The sequence below is a fragment of the Pleurodeles waltl genome, chromosome 1_2 (assembly GCF_031143425.1).
Source record: "Pleurodeles waltl isolate 20211129_DDA chromosome 1_2, aPleWal1.hap1.20221129, whole genome shotgun sequence".
Taxonomy (NCBI): domain Eukaryota; kingdom Metazoa; phylum Chordata; class Amphibia; order Caudata; family Salamandridae; genus Pleurodeles; species Pleurodeles waltl.
The window spans coordinates 663,383,134-663,404,246 of NC_090437.1; the positions used below are offsets into that span (position 1 = coordinate 663,383,134).

Below are 21,113 nucleotides of genomic sequence, written 5' to 3' on the forward strand. Positions count from 1 at the left end.
TATAAAAATACCATGCATCAGCATCATCCTGGGTCATACCGGTATGTATGGGTGACTGCATTATTGGTGTTCCCACTGGTGACAATTGTGGCGAGTGCAGTGGGGATGGTTGTGGTGAGACCTGTGGTGTTGATGACTTGCCTCTAACCACTTTGGACTTTGGTTGCATTTCTGTTTCTTGAAATGCAAGTTTTCTTTTAGATTTGAGTGGAGGTAAAGTCTGAATCTTGCCAGTATCCTTTTGCATATGTGTAGGAAGTTGGCTCTGTATGCACTGTTTCAAAGTAAGAAATAGCATGCACAGAGTCCAAGGGTTCCCCTTAGAGGTAAGATAGTGGCAAAAAGAGATAATCTAATGCTCTATTTTGTGGTAGTGTGGTTGTGCAGTAGGCTTATCAGAGGGTAGTGTTAAGCATTTGTTGTACACACACAGGCAATAAATGAGGAACACACACTCGGAGACAATTCCAGGCCAATAGGTTTTTATATAGAAAAATCTCTTTTCTTAGTTTATTTTAAGAACCACAGGTTCAGATTCTACATGTAATATCTCATTTGAAAGGTATTGCAAGTAAGTACTTTAGGAACTTTGAATAATCACAATAGCATATATACTTTTTACATAAAACACATATAGCTATTTTAAAAGTGGACACTGTGCAATTTTCAGAGTTCCTGGGGGAGGTAAGTTAATGTTAGTTTTTGTAGGTAAGTAAACCACCTACGGGGTTCAAATTGGGGTCCAAGGTAGCCCACCGTTGGGGGGTTCAGAGCAAACCCAAAGTCACCACACCAGCAGCTCAGGGCCGGTCAGGTGCAGAGGTCAAAGTGGTGCCCAAAACGCATAGGCTTCAATGGAGAAGGGGGTGCCCCGGTGTAAGGAAATGCCTCCTTGGCATGGTTGCCCCCTGACTTTTTGCCTTTGCTGATGCTATGTTTACAATTGAAAGTGTGCTGAGGCCTGCTAACCAGGCCCCAGCACCAGTGTTCTTTCCCTAACCTGTACTTTTGTATCCACAATTGGCAGACCCTGGCATCCAGATAAGTCCCTTGTACCTGGTACTCCTAGTACCAAGGGCCCTGATGCCAAGGAAGGTCTCTAAGGGCTGCAGCATGTCTTATGCCACCCTGGAGACCTCTCACTCAGCACAGACACACTGCTTGCCAGCTTGTGTGTGCTAGTGAGGACAAAACGAGTAAGTCGACATGGCACTCCCCTCAGGGTGCCATGCCAGCCTCTCACTGCCTATGCAGTATAGGTAAGCCACCCCTCTAGCAGGCCTTACAGCCCTAAGGCAGGGTGCACTATACCATAGGTGAGGGTACCAGTGCATGAGCATGGTACCCCTACAGTGTCTAAACAAAACCTTAGACATTGTAAGTGCAGGATAGCCATAAGAGTATATGGTCTGGGAGTCTGTCAAACACGAACTCCACAGCACCATAATGGCTACACTGAAAACTGGGAAGTTTGGTATCAAACTTCTCAGCACAATAAATGCACACTGATGCCAGTGTACATTTTATTGTAAAATACACCCCAGAGGGCACCTTAGAGGTGCCCCCTGAAACTTAACCGACTATCTGTGTAGGCTGACTAGTTTTAGCAGCCTGCCACAAACCGAGACATGTTGCTGGCCCCATGGGGAGAGTGCCTTTGTCACTCTGAGGCCAGTAACAAAGCCTGCACTGGGTGGAGATGCTAACACCTCCCCCAGGCAGGAATTGTCACACCTGGCGGTGAGCCTCAAAGGCTCACCTCCTTTGTGCCAACCCAGCAGGACACTCCAGCTAGTGGAGTTGCCCGCCCCCTCCGGCCAGGCCCCACTTTTGGCGGCAAGGCCGGAGAAAATAATGAGAAAAACAAGGAGGAGTCACTGGCCAGTCAGGACAGCCCCTAAGGTGTCCTGAGCTGAGGCGACTCTGACTTTTAGAAATCCTCCATCTTGCAGATGGAGGATCCCCCCCAATAGGGTTAGGATTGTGACCCCCTCCCCTTGGGAGGAGGCACAAAGAGGGTGTACCCACCCTCAGGGCTAGTAGCCATTGGCTACTAACCCCCCAGACCTAAACACGCCCTTAAATTTAGTATTTAAGGGCTACCCTGAACCCTAGAAAATTAGATTCCTGCAACTACAAGAAGAAGGACTGCCTAGCTGAAAAACCCCTGCAGAGGAAGACCAGAAGACGACAACTGCCCTGGCTCCAGAAACTCACCGGCCTGTCTCCTGCCTTCCAAAGATCCTGCTCCAGCGACGCCTTCCAAAGGGACCAGCGACCTCGACATCCTCTGAGGACTGCCCCTGCTTCGAAAAGACAAGAAACTCCCGAGGACAGCGGACCTGCTCCAAGAAAAGCTGCAACTTTGTTTCCAGCAGCTTTAAAGAACCCTGCAAGCTCCCCGCAAGAAGCGTGAGACTTGCAACACTGCACCCGGCGACCCCGACTCGGCTGGTGGCGATCCAACACCTCAGGAGGGACCCCAGGACTACTCTAAGACTGTGAGTACAAAAACCTGTCCCCCCTGAGCCCCCACAGCGCCGCCTGCAGAGGGAATCCCGAGGCTTCCCCTGACCGCGACTCTTTGAATCCTAAGTCCCGACACCTGGGAGAGACCCTGCACCCGCAGCCCCCAGGACCTGAAGGACCGGACTTTCACTGGAGGAGTGACCCCCAGGAGTCCCTCTCCCTTGACCAAGTGGAGGTTTCCCCGAGGAACCCCCCCCTTGCCTGCCTGCAGCACTGAAGAGATCCCTAGATCTCCCATTGACTTCCATTACAAACCTGACGCTTGTTTCTACACTGCACCCGGCCGCCCCCGCGCTGCTGAGGGTGAAATTTCTGTGTGGGCTTGTGTCCCCCCCGGTGCCCTACAAAACCCCCCTGGTCTGCCCTCCGAAGACGCGGGTACTTACCTGCAAGCAGACCGGGACCGGGGCACCCCCTTCTCTCCATTCTAGCCTATGTGTTTTGGGCACCACTTTGACCTCTGCACCTGACCGGCCCTGAGCTGCTGGTGTGGTAACTTTGGGGTTGCTCTGAACCCCCAACGGTGGGCTACCTTGGACCAAGAACTAAGCCCTGTAAGTGTCTTACTTACCTGGTTAACCTAACAAATACTTACCTCCCCTAGGAACTGTGAAAATTGCACTAAGTGTCCACTTTTAAAACAGCTATTTGTGAATAACTTGAAAAGTATACATGCAATTTTGATGATTTGAAGTTCCTAAAGTACTTACCTGCAATACCTTTCGAATGAGATATTACATGTAGAATTTGAACCTGTGGTTCCTAAAATAAACTAAGAAAAGATATTTTTCTATACAAAAACCTATTGGCTGGATTTGTCTCTGAGTGTGTGTACCTCATTTATTGTCTATGTGTATGTACAACAAATGCTTAACACTACTCCTTGGATAAGCCTACTGCTCGACCACACTACCACAAAATAGAGCATTAGTATTATCTATTTTTACCACTATTTTACCTCTAAGGGGAACCCTTGGACTCTGTGCATGCTATTCCTTACTTTGAAATAGCACATACAGAGCCAACTTCCTACATTGGTGGATCAGCGGTGGGGTACAAGACTTTGCATTTGCTGGACTACTCAGCCAATACCTGGTCACACGACAAATTCCAAAATTGTCATTAGAAATTGATTTTTGCAATTTGAAAAGTTTTCTAAATTCTTAAAAGACCTGCTAGGGCCTTGTGTTGGATCCTGTTTAGCATTTCTTTTAGAGTTTAAAAGTTTGTAAAAGTTTGAATTAGAACCTAGAACTAGTTGTAGATTCTTAAAAAGTATTCCAACTTTTAGAAGCAAAATGTCTAGCACAGATGTGACTGTGGTGGAACTCGACACCACACCTTACCTCCATCTTAAGATGAGGGAGCTAAGGTCACTCTGTAAAATAAAGAAAATAACAATGGGCCCCAAACCTACCAAAATACAGCTCCAGGAGCTTTTGGCAGAGTTTGAAAAGGCCAACCCCTCTGAGGGTGGCAACTCAGAGGAAGAGGATAGTGACTTGGAGGACAATTCCCCCCTACCAGTCCTATCTAGGGAGAACAGGGTCCCTCAAACCCTGACTCCAAAAATAATAGTCAGAGATGCTGGTTCCCTCACAGGAGAGACCAACACCTCTGAAATCACTGAGGATAGCCCCAGTGAAGAGGACATCCAGTTAGCCAGGATGGCCAAAAGATTGGCTTTGGAAAGACAGATCCTAGCCATAGAGAGGGAAAGACAAGAGATGGGCCTAGGACCCATCAATGGTGGCAGCAACATAAATAGGGTCAGAGATTCTCCTGACATGTTAAAAATCCCTAAAGGGATTGTAACTAAATATGAAGATGGTGATGACATCACCAAATGGTTCACAGCTTTTGAGAGGGCTTGTGTAACCAGAAAAGTGAACAGATCTCACTGGGGTGCTCTCCTTTGGGAAATGTTCACAGGAAAGTGTAGGGATAGACTCCTCACACTCTCTGGACAAGATGCAGAATCTTATGACCTCATGAAGGGTACCCTGATTGAGGGCTTTGGATTCTCCACTGAGGAGTATAGGATTAGATTCAGGGGGGCTCAAAAATCCTCGAGCCAGACCTGGGTTGACTTTGTAGACTACTCAGTGAAAACACTAGATGGTTGGATTCAAGGCAGTGGTGTAAGTAATTATGATGGGCTGTACAATTTATTTGTGAAAGAACACCTGTTAAGTAATTGTTTCAATGATAAACTGCATCAGCATCTGGTAGACCTAGGACCAATTTCTCCCCAAGAATTGGGAAAGAAGGCGGACCATTGGGTCAAGACAAGGGTGTCCAAGACTTCAACAGGGGGTGACCAAAAGAAAGGGGTCACAAAGACTCCCCAGGGGAAGGGTGATGAGACAACCAAAACTAAAAATAGTAAAGAGTCTTCTACAGGCCCCCAAAAACCTGCACAGGAGGGTGGGCCCAGAGCCTCTTCACAAAACAATGGGTACAAGGGTAAAAACTTTGATCCCAAAAAGGCCTGGTGTCATAGCTGTAAACAGCATGGACACCAAACTGGAGACAAGGCCTGTCCCAAGAAAGGTTCCACTCCAAACTCCCATCCAGGTAACACTGGTATGGCTAGTCTCCAAGTGGGATCAACAGTGTGCCCAGAGCAAATCAGGGTCCACACTGAAGCTACTCTAGTTTCTGAGGGTGGGGTGGATTTAGCCACACTAGCTGTCTGGCCGCCTAACATGCAAAAATACAGACAGCAACTCTTGATTAATGGGACTAGAATAGAGGGTCTGAGGGATACAGGTGCCAGTGTCACCATGGTGACAGAGAAACTGGTTTCCCCTGGCCAATACCTGACTGGAAAAACTTACACAGTCACCAACGCTGACAATCAGAGAAAAGTACATCCCATGGCAATGGTTACTTTAGAATGGGGAGGGGTCAATGGCCTGAAACAGGTGGTGGTCTCCTCAAATATCCCAGTGGACTGTCTGCTTGGAAATGACCTGGAGTCCTCAGCATGGGCTGAGGTAGAACTAAAAACCCATGCAGCAATGCTGGGTATCCCTGAACTGGTGTGTGTGAAAACAAGAGCACAATGCAAGGCACAGGGTGAAAAAGTAGAGCTGGAGTCTGGAAAAATGGCCCAGCCTACCAAGAGAACAGGAAAGTCAGTTGGGAAACCAACTGCAACACAGCAAAAGAAAGGGAACCTCTCTTCTCAGGAAGAAGTTCTGCCCTCTGAGGGAACTGAGCCTTTGGAGCTTGAACCTTACCAGGTTGAGCTCTTAGGCCCAGGGGGACCCTCAAGGGAGGAGCTGTGTAAGGGACAAGAAACCTGTCCTTCTCTTGAAGGCCTTAGGCAGCAAGCTGCTGAAGAGTCCAAAGGCAAGAAAAATGGAACACATAGGGTCTATTGGGAAGATGGACTCCTGTACACTGAGGCCAGAGACCCCAAACCTGGTGCCACTAGGAGAGTGGTAGTGCCTCAGCTGTTCAGGAAGTTCATCCTAACATTGGCCCATGACATTCCCCTTGCTGGACATTTGGGACAAACCAAGACGTGGGAGAGGTTAGTCAACCACTTCTACTGGCCCAATATGTCCAACATGGTTAAGGAGTTTTGCCTCTCCTGCCCCACCTGTCAAGCCAGTGGTAAGACAGGTGGGCATCCAAAGGCCCCCCTCATTCCACTTCCAGTGGTGGGGGTGCCCTTTGAAAGAGTGGGTGTGGACATAGTTGGTCCACTAGAACCTCCCACAGCCTCAGGAAATATGTATATCCTGGTAGTAGTGGATCATGCTACCAGGTACCCTGAAGCTATTCCCCTTAGGTCGACTACTGCCCCTGCAGTAGCCAAGGCCCTCATTGGTATCTTTACCAGAGTGGGTTTCCCTCAGGAGGTGGTGTCTGACAGAGGTACCAACTTCATGTCAGCATACCTAAAGCACATGTGGAATGAGTGTGGAGTGACTTATAAATTCACTACACCTTACCATCCACAAACTAATGGCTTAGTTGAGAGATTCAACAAGACATTAAAGGGCATGATCATGGGGCTCCCAGAAAAACTCAAAAGGAGATGGGATGTCCTCCTGCCATGTCTGCTTTTCGCTTACAGGGAGGTACCACAGAAGGGAGTAGGGTTCTCACCCTTTGAACTTCTGTTTGGTCATCCTGTAAGGGGACCACTTGCCCTTGTTAAAGAAGGCTGGGAGAGACCTCTCCATGAGCCTAAACAGGACATAGTGGACTATGTACTTGGCCTTCGCTCTAGAATGGCAGAGTACATGGAAAAGGCAACCAAAAACCTTGAGGCCAGCCAACAGCTCCAGAAGTTTTGGTATGACCAAAAGGCTGCACTGGTTGAGTTCCAACCAGGGCAGAAAGTCTGGGTTCTGGAGCCTGTGGCTCCCAGGGCACTCCAGGACAAATGGAGTGGCCCTTACCCAGTACTAGAAAGGAAGAGTCAGGTCACCTACCTGGTGGACCTGGGCACAAGCAGGAGCCCCAAGAGGGTGATCCATGTAAACCGCCTTAAGCTCTTCCACGACAGGGCTGATGTCAATCTGTTGATGGTAACAGATGAGGATCAGGAGGCAGAGAGTGAACCTCTCCCTGATCTTCTGTCATCAGACCCAAAAGATGGCACAGTAGATGAGTGATCTACTCAGACACCCTCTCTGGCCAACAGCAGGCTGATTGTAGGAGAGTCCTACAACAGTTTCCTGAGCTTTTCTCCCTAACCCCTGGTCAGACACACCTGTGTACCCATGATGTGGACACAGGAGACAGCATGCCTGTCAAGAACAAAATCTTCAGACAGTCTGACCATGTTAAGGAAAGCATCAAGGTGGAAGTCCACAAGATGCTGGAATTGGGAGTGATTGAGCGCTCTGACAGCCCCTGGGCTAGCCCAGTGGTCTTAGTCCCAAAACCTCACACCAAAGATGGAAAGAAAGAGATGAGGTTTTGTGTGGACTACAGAGGGCTCAATTCTGTCACCAAGACAGATGCCCATCCAATTCCAAGAGCTGATGAGCTCATTGACAAATTAGGTGCTGCCAAATTCTTAAGTACCTTTGACTTGACAGCAGGGTACTGGCAAATAAAAATGGCACCTGGAGCAAAAGAGAAAACAGCATTCTCCACACCTGATGGGCATTATCAGTTTACTGTTATGCCCTTTGGTTTAAAGAATGCCCCTGCCACCTTCCAAAGGTTGGTGAATCAAGTCCTTGCTGGCTTGGAGTCCTTTAGCACAGCTTATCTTGATGATATTGCTGTCTTTAGCTCCACCTGGCAGGATCACCTGGTCCACCTGAAGAAGGTTTTGAAGGCTCTGCAATCTGCAGGCCTCTCTATCAAGGCATCCAAATGCCAGATAGGGCAGGGAACTGTGGTTTACTTGGGACACCTTGTAGGTGGAGGCCAAGTTCAGCCACTCCAACCCAAGATCCAGACTATTCTGGACTGGGTAGCTCCAAAAACCCAGACTCAAGTCAGGGCATTCCTTGGCTTGACTGGGTACTACAGGAGGTTTGTGAAGGGATATGGATCCATTGTGACAGCCCTCACTGAACTCACCTCCAAGAAAATGCCCAAGAAAGTGAACTGGACTGTGGAATGCCAACAGGCCTTTGACACCCTGAAACAAGCAATGTGCTCAGCACCAGTTCTCAAAGCTCCAGATTATTCTAAGCAGTTCATTGTGCAGACTGATGCCTCTGAACATGGGATAGGGGCAGTTTTGTCCCAAACAAATGATGATGGCCTTGACCAGCCTGTTGCTTTCATTAGCAGGAGGTTACTCCCCAGGGAGCAGCGTTGGAGTGCCATTGAGAGGGAGGCCTTTGCTGTGGTTTGGTCCCTGAAGAAGCTGAGACCATACCTCTTTGGGACTCACTTCCTAGTTCAAACTGACCACAGACCTCTCAAATGGCTGATGCAAATGAAAGGTGAAAATCCTAAACTGTTGAGGTGGTCCATCTCCCTACAGGGAATGGACTTTATAGTGGAACACAGACCTGGGACTGCCCATGCCAATGCAGATGGCCTTTCCAGGTTCTTCCACTTAGAAAATGAAGACTCTCTTGGGAAAGGTTAGTCTCATCCTCTTTCGTTTGGGGGGGGGGGGTTGTGTAAGGAAATGCCTCCTTGGCATGGTTGCCCCCTGACTTTTTGCCTTTGCTGATGCTATGTTTACAATTGAAAGTGTGCTGAGGCCTGCTAACCAGGCCCCAGCACCAGTGTTCTTTCCCTAACCTGTACTTTTGTATCCACAATTGGCAGACCCTGGCATCCAGATAAGTCCCTTGTACCTGGTACTCCTAGTACCAAGGGCCCTGATGCCAAGGAAGGTCTCTAAGGGCTGCAGCATGTCTTATGCCACCCTGGAGACCTCTCACTCAGCACAGACACACTGCTTGCCAGCTTGTGTGTGCTAGTGAGGACAAAACGAGTAAGTCGACATGGCACTCCCCTCAGGGTGCCATGCCAGCCTCTCACTGCCTATGCAGTATAGGTAAGCCACCCCTCTAGCAGGCCTTACAGCCCTAAGGCAGGGTGCACTATACCATAGGTGAGGGTACCAGTGCATGAGCATGGTACCCCTACAGTGTCTAAACAAAACCTTAGACATTGTAAGTGCAGGATAGCCATAAGAGTATATGGTCTGGGAGTCTGTCAAACACGAACTCCACAGCACCATAATGGCTACACTGAAAACTGGGAAGTTTGGTATCAAACTTCTCAGCACAATAAATGCACACTGATGCCAGTGTACATTTTATTGTAAAATACACCCCAGAGGGCACCTTAGAGGTGCCCCCTGAAACTTAACCAACTATCTGTGTAGGCTGACTAGTTTTAGCAGCCTGCCACAAACCGAGACATGTTGCTGGCCCCATGGGGAGAGTGCCTTTGTCACTCTGTGGCCTGTAACAAAGCCTGCACTGGGTGGAGATGCTATCACCTCCCCCAGGCAGGAGCTGTAACACCTGGCGGTGAGCCTCAAAGGCTCACCTCCTTTGTGCCAACCCAGCAGGACACTCCAGCTAGTGGAGTTGCCCGCCCCCTCCGGCCAGGCCCCACTTTTGGCGGCAAGGCCGGAGAAAATAATGAGAAAAACAAGGAGGAGTCACTGGCCAGTCAGGACAGCCCCTAAGGTGTCCTGAGCTGAGGCGACTCTGACTTTTAGAAATCCTCCATCTTGCAGATGGAGGATCCCCCCAATAGGGTTAGGATTGTGACCCCCTCCCCTTGGGAGGAGGCACAAAGAGGGTGTACCCACCCTCAGGGCTAGTAGCCATTGGCTACTAACCCCCCAGACCTAAACACGCCCTTAAATTTAGTATTTAAGGGCTACCCTGAACCCTAGAAAATTAGATTCCTGCAACTACAAGAAGAAGGACTGCCTAGCTGAAAAACCCCTGCAGAGGAAGACCAGAAGACGACAACTGCCCTGGCTCCAGAAACTCACCGGCCTGTCTCCTGCCTTCCAAAGATCCTGCTCCAGCGACGCCTTCCAAAGGGACCAGCGACCTCGACATCCTCTGAGGACTGCCCCTGCTTCGAAAAGACAAGAAACTCCCGAGGACAGCGGACCTGCTCCAAGAAAAGCTGCAACTTTGTTTCCAGCAGCTTTAAAGAACCCTGCAAGCTCCCCGCAAGAAGCGTGAGACTTGCAACACTGCACCCGGCGACCCCGACTCGGCTGGTGGCGATCCAACACCTCAGGAGGGACCCCAGGACTACTCTAAGACTGTGAGTACAAAAACCTGTCCCCCCTGAGCCCCCACAGCGCCGCCTGCAGAGGGAATCCCGAGGCTTCCCCTGACCGCGACTCTTTGAATCCTAAGTCCCGACACCTGGGAGAGACCCTGCACCCGCAGCCCCCAGGACCTGAAGGACCGGACTTTCACTGGAGGAGTGACCCCCAGGAGTCCCTCTCCCTTGACCAAGTGGAGGTTTCCCCGAGGAACCCCCCCCTTGCCTGCCTGCAGCACTGAAGAGATCCCTAGATCTCCCATTGACTTCCATTACAAACCCGACGCTTGTTTCTACACTGCACCCGGCCGCCCCCGCGCTGCTGAGGGTGAAATTTCTGTGTGGGCTTGTGTCCCCCCCGGTGCCCTACAAAACCCCCCTGGTCTGCCCTCCGAAGACGCGGGTACTTACCTGCAAGCAGACCGGAACCGGGGCACCCCCTTCTCTCCATTCTAGCCTATGTGTTTTGGGCACCACTTTGACCTCTGCACCTGACCGGCCCTGAGCTGCTGGTGTGGTAACTTTGGGGTTGCTCTGAACCCCCAACGGTGGGCTACCTTGGACCAAGAACTAAGCCCTGTAAGTGTCTTACTTACCTGGTTAACCTAACAAATACTTACCTCCCCTAGGAACTGTGAAAATTGCACTGTGTCCACTTTTAAAACAGCTATTTGTGAATAACTTGAAAAGTATACATGCAATTTTGATGATTTGAAGTTCCTAAAGTACTTACCTGCAATACCTTTCGAATGAGATATTACATGTAGAATTTGAACCTGTGGTTCCTAAAATAAACTAAGAAAAGATATTTTTCTATACAAAAACCTATTGGCTGGATTTGTCTCTGAGTGTGTGTACCTCATTTATTGTCTATGTGTATGTACAACAAATGCTTAACACTACTCCTTGGATAAGCCTACTGCTCGACCACACTACCACAAAATAGAGCATTAGTATTATCTATTTTTACCACTATTTTACCTCTAAGGGGAACCCTTGGACTCTGTGCATGCTATTCCTTACTTTGAAATAGCACATACAGAGCCAACTTCCTACACCCGGTTCCAGCCTGCCAGCAGGTAAGTACCCGCATCTTCGGAGGGCAGACCAGGGGGGGTTTTGTATGGCACCGGGGGGGGACACAAGTCCACACAGAAAGTACACCCTCAGCAGCACGGGCGGCCGGGTGCAGTGTGTCTCAATGGGAGACCAAGGGGTCTCAGGGGTGGGTGGGGGCGCTCCTCGGGGTAGCCACCACCTAGGCAAGGAAGAGGGCCCCCTGGGAGTCGCTCCTGTACTGGAGGTCGGATCCTTCAGGTCCTGGGGGCTGCGGGTGCATGGTCTTTACCAGGCGTCGGGTCTTTGAAGCAGGCAGTCGCGGTCAGGGGGAGCCTTGGGATTCCCTCTGCAGGCGTCGCTGTGAGGGCTCAGGGGGTTCAACTCTGGCTACTCACGGTCTCGTAGTCGCCGGGGAGTCCTCCCTGTGGTGTTTATTCTCCACAAGTCGAGCCGGGGGCATCGGGTGTAGAGTGCAAAGTCTCACGCTTCCGGCGGGAAACGTGTGTGGTTTCAAAGTTGCTTCTTTGTTGCAAAGTTGCAGTCTTTGGTGAACAGAGCCGCTGTTCTCGGGAGTTCTTGGTCCTTCTAGATGCAGGGTACTCCTCTGAGGCTTCAGAGGTTGCTGGACCCTGGGAACGCGTCGCTGGAGCAGTGTCTTTAGAAGGGGGGAGACAGGCCGGTAGAGCTGGGGCCAAAGCAGTTGGTGTGTCTGTCTTCTCTGCAGGTTTTTCAGTTCAGCAGTCCTCTTCTTCTTAGGTTGCAGGAATCTATCTTGCTTGGTTCTGGGAGCCCCTAAATACTCGATTTAGGGGGGTATTTAGGTCTGGGGGTTAGTAGCCAATGGCTACTATCCCTGAGGGCGGCTACACCCTCTTTGTGCCTCCTCCCTGAGGGGAGGGGGGCACATCCCTATCACTATTGGGGGAATCCTCCATCTGCAAGATGGAGGATTTCTAAAAGTCAGTCACCTCAGCTCAGGACACCTTAGGGGCTGTCCTGACTGGCCAGTGACGACTCCTTGTTTTTCTCATTATCTCTCCTGGACTTGCCGCCAAAAGTGGGGCTGTGTCCAGGGGGCGGGCATCTCCACTAGCTGGAGTGCCCTGGGGCATTGTAACACGAAGCCTGAGCCTTTGAGGCTCACTGCTAGGTGTTACAGTTCCTGCAGGGGGGAGGTGTTAAGCACCTCCACCCAGAGCAGGCTTTTGTTTCTGTCCTCAGAGAGCACAAAGGCCCTCACCACATGGGGTCAGAAACTAGTCTCTCAGCAGCAGGCTTGGCACAGACCAGTCAGTCCTGCACTGAACAATTGGGTAAAATACAGGGGGTATCTCTAAGATGCCCTCTGTGTGCATTTTTTAATAAATCCAACACTGGCATCAGTGTGGGTTTATTACTCTGAGAAGTTTGATACTAAACTTCCAAGTATTCAGTGTAGCCATAATGGAGCTGTGGAGTTCGTTTTTGACAGACTCCCAGACCATATACTCTTATGGCTACCCTGCACTTACAATGTCTAAGGTTTTGCTTAGACACTGTAGGGGCATAGTGCTCATGCACCTATGCCCTCACCTGTGGTATAGTGCACCCTGCCTTAGGGCTGTAAGGCCTGCTAGAGGGGTGGCTTATCTATACTTCATAGGCAGTGTGAGGTTGGCATGCCACCCTGAGGGGAGTGTCATGTCGACTTAGTCGTTTTGTCCTCACTAGCACACACAAGCTGGCAAGCAGTGTGTCTGTGCTGAGTGAGGGGTCCCTAGGGTGGCATAAGACATGCTGCAGCCTTTAGAGACCTTCCCTGGCATCAGGGCCCTTGGTACCAGGGGTACCAGTTACAAGGGACTTACCTGGGTGCCAGGGTTGTGCCAATTGTGGAAACAATGGTACATTTTAGGTGAAAGAACACTGGTCCTGGGGCCTGGTTAGCAGGCCTCAGCACACTTTCAACTCAAAACTTGGCATCAGCAAAGGCAAAAAGTCAGGGAGTAACCATGCCAAGGAGGCATTTCCTTACACTGTTTTCACTGGGGTCCTGCTAACCAGGATTCCAGTGATTGTACCCTCTCTCCTAAACTTTGTTGCTCTGGTACTTCTTACAACCCACAACTGGCATACTGGTGTACCCCTGTAAGTCCCTTGTATATGGTAATTAGGTACCCAGGGCACTGATATACCAGGGGTCCCCCATGGACTGCAGCATATATTATGCCACCTATGGGAGCCCATGCAAACTGTCTGCACGCATGCCAATTACAGCCTGCGTGAAAAGGTGCATGAACCCTTTCACTACAGGTCAACACACCAGGTCACTAAGGCAGAACATTGGATTTCCAGTAGGAGAGGGGTGCAACCTCCTCTCCCTTGGAAATAGGTGTTACAAGGTGTAACACCACCAGTTTGCTTTAAAGGGCACATTTGGTGCCCTCCTTGCATAATCCAGTTTGCACCAGTCCAGGAATCAATGGCCCGTGCTCTGCCACAAAACACAAAGGAAAGGGGAGTGTCCACTCCCCTGTCAAGCACCACTCTGTGGGTGGTGCCCAGAGCTCCTTCAGGTGGCCACTTGGTTTTGTCATCTTGGAAAGAAGATGTGCAGAGGTCTCTGGGAGCATCTAACTGGATAGGCCAGGTACCGGACGTCAGAGACCCCTCCTGGGTAGGTGGTCATTCCAGAGTGTGACCAAACCCCATTTGTTTGGGTTATTTAGGTACTCCCTTGAGTGTGGGTCCCTAGAATCGTTTTGCAAGATTCCATCAAGACTCCTCTGCAAAGACCTTCTGGCCTCCGGAACCACTGCTGGGCAACACAGGAAACGGACAAGACTGCAATCCCTGAGACGACGACTTCTTGCAACATTGTTTCCACTGCTCCTGTCAACAATCTACAACATTTCCACGGCTGTGCACCATCTGGGGTCAGCAAGACTTCAACGGCACCAAGAAGCAAGAAGGAATCTCCCTTGGAGTGAAAGTCTCTCCCCTGCATCCGAAGCCACTTGAGGCAACCAAGTCTGGATGGTGGGATTTTCTGTCCTCCGGATCTGCAAAGATTCTCCAACACAGGTGGTGGTTCTGAGGGATCCCCGGTGTCCTTCCTACCTTCTGTCCAATGTGGGAGACTGAGCCATTGCCTCTTCCATCAAGACAGAATCCCTGTGCACAGCAACTGTTGCAGCAACCAAGGCTTGTTGATTCCTGCTCCAAGTAGCCCCAGCCCCCAGTATTCTACCTCTACAAGGACAGTCTCCTCTCTGCTGCTCTAGCAATGTGGGACTCCTCTTCAGATTTGCTGACTGGGCCTCACTGAGACTTACTGTGCCTGCTGTAAGTGGGTTGCTTGTGGGGGCTCAGACTGGTTCTGCTGGCTCTCCTGTCTTCTGAGCATCAGCCTGGACTCCCCTCCAAGGGTCGAGTGCCCAGGACCTTGCTGGTCCTCCACAGCTCTGCAAAACTTCCAACAGCTCCTCCTGCATTTGCGTGTGTTTGTTGGTGGCCATCTTGACCGGTTTGCGATCAGACATCCGTCAAGGGACAGCTTGTAGGGGACTTCAGGGAGTACTCTCCAGATCCTAGACCCCGCAAGCTGGACTTCACCCATTACCGTCATCTCTAATCTTCAGCTACATAAGTGTGGGCATTGGTTATTGCCTCACCTGGACACTCCTGAGTGGACTGGACTGGACTCTGCCCCCTTCTTCTGCAGGTCCTCTTCACCCAGAATCCGTCCTTGGGTTCCACTGGTCCCATCCTGCTTCTGTAATTTCAGACTGCAATGTCCCCATGCAGTCTATGGGAAAACCAGGTAACTTACCTCTCTGTACCCAGGCGCTGGGGATCTTCTATATACTTGCCTTTTGGGGTTTCACTCTCTCCCAGCAATTGTTTAACTACACCATGCAGTCTGGTGGGGGACACCCATTCACATTCCATTTTCTTAGTATATGGTTTGCCCCTGCAGCCCTTGCTAATTTATGCTATTCCTAATTACTTACCTGTGTATATTTGTTGTGTTCATACTTCCAGAGGGAAGTATACCAATGGTAGTCTGGTTTGGTGTGCCTATAATAAAGTACCTTTATTTTTGCAACATTGTGTGGTTCCTTTCATGTGTGTTAAGTGACCATGTGACTACTGTGGTACTGCTAGTGCTTCACATGCCTTCTAGATAAGACTTGGTTGCTCACCACAGCTACCACACAGAGCCCTACATGTCTAGACACTGTAACACTCACTAATAAGGGGTTTGCTTGGACCTAGTATAAGGTGTAACACCATAGATATCCACCACACAGATGGTCAGCATTTTACAGCTGGCATCTCTCCTTTGAGTGAAGTCAAATCTTTGAAGCCCCCTGCCCTGGAATGCAGATTTGCAGTTTTTTCTGTTAAGTGGTGTTGTCACCGCCCAAGAACAAAGGCTCTTATTCATGGGGGTTAAGAATCATGTCTGGTTGGGACAGGCTGGATAAAACTAGTCAGTCCGCACACTGGTAGTTTATGGGGGCACCTCTAAGGTACACCCTGAGTGCATGTATTGATAAATCTGGTTCTCTATATGGTGCCCTAAAAAGAAGTACACCGTGCACAGAATCCAATAAATCCCCAATGGGTTTGCAGAGGCAAAAGTAGACAGGATGAATGCTTTATTTGGTGGTAGGCTCATCAGAGGGCAATGCTAAGCTCTTTTTTTCTACTCACAAAGGCAATACATGAGAAAAAGCACTCAAATAAATTGTAGACCAAATTAGAATTTTTTTTTTTTTTATATATGCTTCAAAACTAAGAACTTGGTAATCAGTTAAGTATATGTTCAAGCATAAACACTTTTCAGATTCAAAAATCAAAACAATGCAATTCTCATAGTTCTTGAATGTTAATCTATGGAGGAAAACAATGTTCAGCCATCACAGGGTTAACAACGACTCACAAGGCCAATCAAGAGTTAAGTACTGGGCACTGATCAGAACCACACCAGCAGGTCACTCTGGGCAGCACTGGCACAGCCGGGTACAGTAAGGCGCCTGGTGCCCAATGGTTTCCAATGGGAGTTTGGTCCTCATTAAGACAGGCTGCAAGCTCTGGCTAGGAAGCCAGTCGTGGACAACAAGGAGGTAGGTTGTAGACTTGATGTGCTCAGGTACACAAATGCAGCTGTACTTAGGACAAATCCAAAATCTTTGCCGAAAGTAGTTTCTCCTTTTCACATTAATCAATCTGTGGAATTGCCAGTCGTCTTCCCACAGCCAGACTCAACTGCTGAAAGAGTTCATATTCTTGACCTTAAAAGAGCTTTAATGTACTATGTTGATAGAACAAAGGCGTTTAGGAAAATTAAACAGCTTTTTGCAGCTTTTCAACAGCCACATAAAGGAAATCCTATATCTAAACAAGGATTAGCTAGATGGATTGCAAAATGTATTCAAACATGTTATACATTAAAGCAAAAAGACAACTTTTTATAAATCCTAAAGCACATTCCACTAAGGAAAAGGGTGCTTCTATGGCATTTTTAGGAAACATACTAATGGCAGACATATGTAAGGCTTCCACATGGTCCACACCACATACATTTACAAAGTATTACTGTGTGGATGTATTTTCAAAGCAACAGGCCAATGTTGGTCAAGCTGTACTTAAAACATTATTTTAAACTACTTCAACTCCTACAGGCAAGCCACCGCTTTTTGGAGAGAAGGACTGCTTTTTAGTCTATGCATAGCATGTGTATCTGCAGCAACACATGCCATTGAACGGAAAATGTCACTCGCCCAGTGTACATCTGTTCGTGGCATGTAGTGCTGCAGATTCACATGCACCCTCCCTCCCCACCGGAAGCCTGTAGTTGTTGCAGTTCTTATTTGTGCATATGTGTAGGAAGTTGGCTCTGTATGTGCTATTTCAAAGTAAGGAATAGCATGCACAGAGACCAAGGGTTCCCCTTAGAGGTAAAATAGTGGTAAAAATAGATAATACTAATGCTCTATTTTGTGGTAGTGTGGTCGAGCAGTAGGCTTATCCAAGGAGTAGTGTTAAGCATTTGTTGTACATACACATAGACAATAAATGAGGTACACACACTCAGAGACAAATCCAGCCAATAGGTTTTTGTATAGAAAAATATCTTTTCTTAGTTTATTTTAAGAACCACAGGTTCAAATTCTACATGTAATATCTCATTCGAAAGGTATTGCAGGTAAGTACTTTAGGAACTTTAAATCATAAAAATTGCATGTATACTTTTCAAGTTATTGACAAATAGCTGTTTTAAAAGTGGACACTTAGTGCAATTTTCACAGTTCCTAGGGGAGGTAAGTTTTTGTTAGTTTTACCAGGTAAGTAAGACACTTACAGGGTTCAGTTCTTGGTCCAAGGTAGCCCACCGTTGGGGGTTCAGAGCAACCCCAAAGTTACCACACCAGCAGCTCAGGGCCGGTCAGGTGCAGAGTTCAAAGTGGTGCCCAAAACACATAGGCTAGCATGGAGAGAAGGGGGTGCCCCGGTTCCGGTCTGCTTGCAGGTAAGTACCCACGTCTTCGGAGGGCAGACCAGGGGGGTTTTGTAGGGCACCGGGGGGGACACAAGCCCACACAGAAATTTCACCCTCAGCAGCGCGGGGGCGGCCGGGTGCAGTGTAGAAACAAGCGTCGGGTTCGCAATGTTAGTCTATGAGAGATCTCGGGATCTCTTCAGCGCTGCAGGCAGGCAAGGGGGGGGTTCCTCGGGGAAACCTCCACTTGGGCAAGGGAGAGGGACTCCTGGGGGTCACTGCTCCAGTGAAAGTCCGGTCCTTCAGGTCCTGGGGGCTGCGGGTGCAGGGTCTCTCCCAGGCGTCGGGACTTAGGATTCAAAGAGTCGCGGTCAGGGGAAGCCTCGGGATTCCCTCTGCAGGCGGCGCTGTGGGGGCTCAGGGGGGACAGGTTTTGGTACTCACAGTATCAGAGTAGTCCTGGGGTCCCTCCTGAGGTGTTGGATCTCCACCAGCCGAGTCGGGGTCGCCGGGTGCAGTGTTGCAAGTCTCACGCTTCTTGCGGGGAGCTTGCAGGGTTCTTTCAAGGCTGCTGGAAACAAAGTTGCAGCCTTTCTTGGAGCAGGTCCGCTGTCCTCGGGAGTTTCTTGTCTTTTCGAAGCAGGGGCAGTCCTCAGAGGATGTCGAGGTCGCTGGTCCCTTTGGAAGGCGTCGCTGGAGCAGGATCTTTGGAAGGCAGGAGACAGGCCGGTGAGTTTCTGGAGCCAAGGCAGTTGTCGTCTTCTGGTCTTCCTCTGCAGGGGTTTTCAGCTAGGCAGTCCTTCTTCTTGTAGTTGCAGGAATCTAATTTTCTAGGGTTCAGGGTAGCCCTTAAATACTAAGTTTAAGGGCGTGTTTAGGTCTGGGGGGTTAGTAGCCAATGGCTACTAGCCCTGAGGGTGGGTACACCCTTTTTGTGCCTCCTCCCAAGGGGAGGGGGTCACAATCCTAACCCTATTGGGGGAATCCTCCATCTGCAAGATGGAGGATTTCTAAAAGTTAGAGTCACTTCAGCTCAGGACACCTTAGGGGCTGTCCTGACTGGCCAGTGACTCCTCCTTGTTGCTTTCTTTGTTCCCTCCAGCCTTGCCGCCAAAAGTGGGGGCCGTGGCCGGAGGGGGCGGGCAACTCCACTAAGCTGGAGTGCCCTGCTGGGCTGTGACAAAGGGGTGAGCCTTTGAGGCTCACCGCCAGGTGTTACAGCTCCTGCCTGGGGGAGGTGTTAGCATCTCCACCCAGTGCAGGCTTTGTAACTGGCCTCAGAGTGACAAAGGCACTCTCCCCATGGGGCCAGCAACATGTCTCTGGTGTGGCAGGCTGCTGGAACTAGTCAGCCTACACAGACAGTCGGTTAAGTTTCAGGGGGCACCTCTAAGGTGCCCTCTGTGGTGTATTTTACAATAAAATGTACACTGGCATCAGTGTGCATTTATTGTGCTGAGAAGTTTGATACCAAACTTCCCAGTTTTCAGTGTAGCCATTATGGTGCTGTGGAGTTCGTGTTTGACAGACTCCCAGACCATATACTCTTATGGCTACCCTGCACTTACAATGTCTAAGGTTTTGTTTAGACACTGTAGGGGTACCATGCTCATGCACTGGTACCCTCACCTATGGTATAGTGCACCCTGCCTTAGGGCTGTAAGGCCTGCTAGAGGGGTGTCTTACCTATACTGCATAGGCAGTGAGAGGCTGGCATGGCACCCTGAGGGGAGTGCCATGTCGACTTACTCGTTTTGTCCTCACTAGCACACACAAGCTGGCAAGCAGTGTGTCTGTGCTGAGTGAGAGGTCTCCAGGGTGGCATAAGACAGGCTGCAGCCCTTAGAGACCTTCCTTGGCATCAGGGCCCTTGGTACTAGAAGTACCAGTTACAAGGGACTTATCTGGATGCCAGGGTCTGCCAATTGTGGATACAAAAGTACAGGTTAGGGAAAGAACACTGGTGCTGGGGCCTGGTTAGCAGGCCTCAGCACACTTTCAATTGTAAACATAGCATCAGCAAAGGCAAAAAGTCAGGGGGCAACCATGCCAAGGAGGCATTTCCTTACAATATGTGTATACATTTACATAGGCATCTTATTTGCTTATTACATTTAGTTGTACATTTAAATTCTTTCACTCTATCACTCCTTCCTATACCCTTCTGTGGGAAAACAATCTAGCAAAGGAGTCAATGACCATGCGTACTATTACCGAAAGGAGGAGTCACTCGATCCCGTGACTCAAAAAAAGACTTCTTAGAAGAAAAACAACTTGTAACACTCCGGGCCCATCACTAGATGGCGGTATATATGCATAGCATGTGTATCTGCAACTACACATGCCATTGAACACACGTTTGGTAGGTAAAAGCACTATTGCTGGAAACCATTAATACATTTTCTATTGACATGCAATCTCATTGTGAAATAGTGGAGTTCAAATTGAGATCTAAGACTGTGTGTGAGGAAAAAGCAGATCACTATGGGGAAGGAAACCTTGGTAAAGTCCTTGATACTGGCAGGTTGTGCTGTAGTCATGGAGCTACAGTGAAAGTACAAAAATGAGTAAGCTATGTTTGTATCCACTGTTTCCTTGTGAAACTGGGGGAGGGTGGTGGCGGATCTGGAAGAGGGAAGTGGATCCCATAAATGAGCTGCAGGAACCTATACATGTATAGCTTAATTTATCAAGTAATGTTTGTATTCGCTGAGTGAATGGAATCTATTCCAGGCATAATGTAATTTTTCCTACAATAAAACAGTCATTCTGGTAAGTAACCTAAAGGAGGTTAAGAAGTGTAAGGCTTTTATACATGTTAGAACCCAGGCTTTTATACGTGTTCTAGCCTAAAAAGCAATTTCTCCAGATTACGACAAAGATCCACCTGCCCCTCAGACTGTTTTCTCCATCAACTTTAAAAAAAATCTTTTATGAGGGCTGTGGTGGTGCATTAACAGTTCTCTCTACTAGCCCTTTTTACCTTCATGGAGGTTTTCAAAACTATTTTCTTTTCCTGGTGATTCAAGATGAAGAGGCTAAATAGGTTTTAAAAAATACTTCACATAATTCACAAACTGCTCTAGCACAATATAATTTATCATTGCATCTATCTTTCTTGCTTTAGTCAGCATCTAAAGGGACCAGACACTGGACCTTCTCTGCCAGCAGGTAAGGGCCAATTAGAAGTCTCTCGTAGGAAGAAATGCTACTAGTGACACAGGCATTAGAGCAAAAGGAACAGGCATCTTGTGATTAACATTTAATGCTACCAGTGTGTTATTTCGATAGGTTAGGTAAG

At 49.0% G+C, this 21,113-nt stretch overlaps 1 protein-coding gene across 1 annotated transcript in view; it reads right to left on the reverse strand.

Annotated features, from left to right (window-relative positions):
- ABCE1 (ATP binding cassette subfamily E member 1) overlaps positions 1-21,113 on the reverse strand; it is a 222,238-nt gene that overhangs the window by 46,036 nt on the left and 155,089 nt on the right. The window lies entirely within an intron of this gene.